Raw genomic sequence first — 5,787 nt, 5'->3', positions numbered from 1 at the left:
CGTGTTTTGACGCTTCTCCTCATCCCGATTGATAATGCCTTGATTTACCGTGAATTAGTCCACCGCATCCGCCGCTGAAGTTAGTCTTGTAGTTCCTTTATTTGAAGGATAAGCTCAATGTCGGCTTACGTGCATTATAAAGCTGCTCTACAATAATTGAGCTAGCCTAAAATGTCATACGACGGGGCGCAGATATGTACTGAATCCTACTAAAATTTCATAGGCATCAGTAAGTTGTCGTGGAAATTGGTGAAGTTCTCTCCATTCAGTGGTCCTAAAATATGCGACTTATGCTGTTAGCATTGTCTTCGTATGTGCGAGCTGAGCATAGAATCACTTTGAGAAAAATTTAGTGTGGGATGGTATAGTACCGTAGGCAATTTCTGTTCTTCTATATAAAGGTGCGATGCAGATCCACAATAATATGTTACGAACTTTGCGTGACAGTGGCACTTCATTGAGTTAAACATTGCATTGGCAATTTTGTAACTGTCCATTTTCGTGTTGAAAGTGCAAGAGCGAGTGTAAGGCTAGTTCGTGATCATGAAGGGCCACAGAATAACCGCCGAAATATGGCAACATATGTGAGGATAACACGTGAGTGACGTAGCGCCATTATCCTGGAATACTTGGCAAGGAGAAAGATTGCACTAAAGTATATCCCAGAACTCTTGTCATCTGAACAAGAAAGGAAAAAAATCTCGAGACATCGGTGACTGGTTTGCAACTTGCCAAAAAAATTTAAGATCAGGTGTCTCATAATTAGACATGGGTCTACTTTTGAAAAGTAACATAAATTGGGGTACAATGGTTCCGTGTGCAAAGCTGAGTAACAAACCAAGTCCCAACCGAACGCAGTGCCCGCAACGGTCGCCACTGATCCAGAAACCCCACCGATATACTTATAACGAGCCTGAACCCGAATAGTACCTCAAGTCCCCAAAAATTTCCCATAGGATTTCTTGAGGACGCAGCCGCAGTAAGGCACGCGAAACGTCTTGTGCCTGCTGCTGAGGGTTTATGGGCACTAAGGCACAGAAATGGCGTAACCAAATACACAAGTGACATTTATTCACGCATTACAAAGCTTACATGCTCAACTTCTGATGCAGTTAGTGGGATTATGTCCTACAATATAATCTTGCAATGGGATTAGCTTCCTACTCGTAGTGGGTCCGCCCTGGTAAGAAGTGGAGAGCGTGAAATGGCATCACAGGGGTTTGGTGCCGAGTTTTTTAAGGCCATTTCTACAACCAATGTGCCCATCGCGGGGTCGCTATAGCCAAGCAGCTTGAAATTTTTTTAACAACTTACACTATTGTAAGCCTTACAACTACTGAGCAGCACAGGTATCAGTTTGATGGATTATATCGATTATAGCAGAGTGAGGTCTCTTGAACACGACTACTCCTGCAAGGATCTAAAAACGCTCTGCCGACTTGCCTTCCTGAACGCCCATCGAGATGCTAAATTTAGGTCCGATTGCGTCACGCGTGGCGCGACAATGACGCCATCTGTGCACGCGACACATCCATGAACAGGTACCGGCTACTTTCCTCTACGCAATGATCAAAAAGGCGCGTGGCAGTCATTCAAGAATTGTTATAACCTACAGGCTTAACTGATAATACAGTCAGTGGGGTCCTTAGGTCTAAACTTGCAGTCGTGCTCGCTCCTTATTCACAGTGGGCCCGCCGTGGTAAAAGGTGATAGGTTCAAATTGGCACCCATCTGTCTTGCTGCGCAAGCCTCTTCATACCATTTTTCGACCCTACGTGTCGAATGGGGGGCCACCATTGCCTGGCAACCCTCGAATTTCTGCATCGAATTCCACATTGGCTAAGCTTACAACTCATGATAAGCATAGGTTTATTTTCATATATTATACTTACAATGACTGAGCGAGCTCTCTCGAACGTGACCATTCATACTTAGATCAGTGAAGTTAGTACCCAGTTAAGCGTCTGAATGCCTAGCGAGGGGCTAAATTTAGTTCCTATAGCGTCATGCGCGGCATGACAGCGGTGTCTGTGCACGCAACCCATACATATTTGAATACTGGCTTTCTTTCTTTGGCCCATGGGACATATAGCCTGATCAAATTGGCAGCGTCCACCTAAATAAGTGATTGGCTCGGGGAATTTTTTTCTGAAGCAATATGGGTGAATGCGCAGAAAAAACCACCGTGCACAAGCGTTGGAAACATAAAAGCAACTATACAAACGGCAAGAAATGCCAATATGAAGCTATCTAAGAAACGCATGCCAGACAGGCACCTCATTAACATATGGGAGAGACCTATAAAGCTGTAAAGCATGCGCACAAAACAGAAATATCAACTTGTAATGGTCTGCAACTTAAACTCCTGACTACACAAAACTCAAAGTACGCATGCAAGTCATGCAGGTAGCAGTGATAGGACTGCTGCAACCAAATCCACAGTCGGGTAAATAACCAGACTATGGAACATTACAATAATATTTGGGGTTTTACGTGCCAAAACCACTTTCTGATTATGAGGCACGCCGTAGTGGAGGACTCCAGAAATTTTGACCACCTGGGGTTCTTTAACGTGCGCCTAAATCTAAGCACACGGGTGTTTTCGCATTTCGCCCCCATCGAAATGCGGCCGCCGTGGCCGGGATTCGATCCCGCGACCTCGTGCTCAGCAGCCCAACACCATAGCCACTGAGCAACCATGGCGGGTTATGGAACATTATGACGGCAATGAACGCTCGGATAAAAGCATGAACCGAGGCTGAAATCCTTTACCTGGCTTCCGTTGTGCTGCACGGAACATAGCTGATAGATGCGCCAAAATATTTTTGCCGTGATCGGCCTGGGTTCCGAAGTATCCACGGTGGCCAGACCGAAATGCGAAGCAACGAAGTCATTAACGCTTCCTTCACAGCACAAGAAGTTTTGATAGGACTGAATGAGTCAAACAGCAGCACAGCTCCGGGCTGACATTTTCTCACATACAAGCTGCTACAGAAACGCAGAGAACAGCAGCTAATTCCACTTCATGCCTTCAATTAGCAACCATGGAAGGATGGGAAACTTCCTACACTCTAAGAAAAACGAGAGTAAAAAGTGAGGCACGGCAACTTGACTCTCTTTTTTTCTTCCGAAGACCCACTTTTGCGCGAGTAGAGTCACAGAACAAGAGTCAACGTTTGTGCATGGGTCGTTTGACACTCAATATAGCACGCGAAGAGTCGTCGTGGAAGATTGCGACTCCTCTGATGTTCGAGATGAGTCTGGCGAGAAAATGATTATAATGCAAGAGAAGTAATACCAGATAACGTCTTCTGTTTCAGGCAGGCCATCGGGTGCCTGTTCTGGTTGTAACGCAGTGTATAATTATTTCATCCTTGTCATTTGTGCAATTACTTCGAACTCTATATATTGATTTTCATTGAAGATGTTTGTTAATACCTCACACGATTAAGCGATAACTGGTTTCCTATGCTAAGGAAGACCTTGATTTGTCACACACTATTCTATCCATAAGTAAATCTAAAAAAAAAGTATTGGCTACTAAACAGAGCACAGCAACGAGATAACAAGTTCATTAAGTGCACTCAACAGTGTCGATTGTAAATGTGATTCTGCGACGTAAAATTAAATTTTAAAGATTTGAGTTCCAAAAATCAAGATCTTGTTATGAGGCGCACGGTAATGGAAAACTGCATATTTCGGGTTATTTAACGTGCACGGAATGCACGGTGTGCGCGCGTTTCGCATTCTGCCCCCATTGGAATGCGACTGCCATGGTTGTGATTGGACCCGTCATCTCGAGCTCAGCAGCGCAACACCAAAGCCACTGGGCTACCGCAGTACGTTGCGTTCCGCTACCAGAAACAAGCATTAGCGTACGCAGCACTGCTTTTGAACCCCAAGAAATATAAAAACAAAAATATAGCAGTTTCACCCCAATGCTGCATGAACCACTGCACGAACAACTGCACGAACAACTGCACGAACCTAAGTTCGTAGTTTCATCGGCTGAATAAACTGCAGTAAAGATTTGTTACTCCTTAAATTAGCAAGCACTGGGTCACGCGCGCACGTATAAACATGAACAGATCTCACTCAATAGACCGCGAACACTCGCTGTCACAGCGTTGGCGTGGTGAAAGGCGCAAACAGAGCGGATCAAATGCTTCTGCTGCCTCTTCAAGGCGTCTCCGAAACTTGAAATTGCGCTATCTGAGCGCCCCCAGCTTCGCATCTATCGGAAATTATCCAAGGTCGATTCATATAGGTCGCGAAGCTTCGGGCGAAAAGCAGTTCTGTACAGATTGTCACCGACATCAGCATGGGAGGTTATGGGAGCAGCAATTGAAGCGCGACTATGTTTGGAGGGAACAGACATTGAGAAAGAAAAACGCGTTTTTTAATTCAAGCGAGACACAGTTAGATTCATTCAACGAAAATAAAATTCCTAGTCAACTTTATATATTCGTGAAGAGTTAAGAAAATACAAGTTTATTTAATTTCATTATTATTAATGAATGCACTTCTTTCCAGCGCCCATCGCTACAGGGGGCGTTGACGCCACTATCACTCGCAATGCAATGCACGCCTTGAAATGTGCAGAAAGGTGCACTCGTAAAGTTCACCTGTTGAAATACGCCCCCCTCACAGTTTGTGCTTTCTTGCTTGTGGAAGTTTGTCTGAATTTGGTGACGCGGGTAGCTTCATCGCTTCTTAACCTGTTCAGTCAAAAGTAGTGAGTCACAACCGCCAGATAATTGTGTAGTTGTTTTCGCGCGACTGCGCTGGCCGACGGGCTTGGCATCCGACTTTAGGATCAGCACTCTACACCTAAAGCTTTCGTCGGCCTCCAAAGAAAGTATGTTCTGGGCAGGGATGCGATTTCGACAACCGTACGGCTGTCCTTTTCCTGCATCGCTTTCCACGCTGAAAAAACGACCATCAAGTCGAATGGCGGGGCATTTGAATATATAGCTCCAAAGGCAGGACAACAAAACAAATTTCGCGCCTTCGAAAACAACATGACGTCACTTCTGCTTTTAACGGACATGGCGTCACATTATCTCTTCTTCCGCCGGAAGCGTTCCCACCACATACAGATGGCGCTAAGCCCCATGAACCGCCGATGGACCGCCATGTTTTGAACGTATGGGCTCCTATGGAAGCTTCGCTACCAGGTATATTTACCTTGAATTATCTCCAAGACAAGAGCGAGGGTGGCTAGACCTTGCTAGAGTAACGGCTAGAGGAGGAGAAGCGCGCTAAAGCAGCGCCTCCCTCCCCCGGCTTGCAGACGTTTTATCACATGTCCTCCTATAGCTTCTTGATTCGGGGCGCCAATCCAGCGCGGCTCACCCTCAAACACTTCCTTTAACGCGCCCAGCCAACGGCGCGCGATAGAATCTTATCTCACTTGACTTTATACGTAAGCTGACGGCAACACCGACAGATATATTTCGACGGTTGTGTCCATATAATTGTTATCGCAAAATCCGCAATAACCAGTAAATTTGACTAAGGACCAACAACGCTGCTACTACACGTCGTGATACAGCGATGAACGATATTTCTAGAAAATGGGTTGCTAAATCTCCGCCAAATGACTACGCTTGCATTACGTTACAGCGGAACACAGTCGCAAGAACTTGTGGAGGAAATACCGGAGTTCTGGCAGCTTCAGGTGCACTAGATTATTCAGTAGCATCGCCGGCTTTCTAGTCCTACCTTTCATCACAGCAAACTGCACTCGACAGACATCGAGGGCAGCCGCAGCGTTATAGCTAAGCA

The sequence above is a fragment of the Dermacentor variabilis genome, chromosome 3, assembly GCF_050947875.1.
Source record: "Dermacentor variabilis isolate Ectoservices chromosome 3, ASM5094787v1, whole genome shotgun sequence".
Lineage (NCBI taxonomy): Eukaryota > Metazoa > Arthropoda > Arachnida > Ixodida > Ixodidae > Dermacentor > Dermacentor variabilis.
This window is presented reverse-complemented; position numbering follows the sequence as displayed.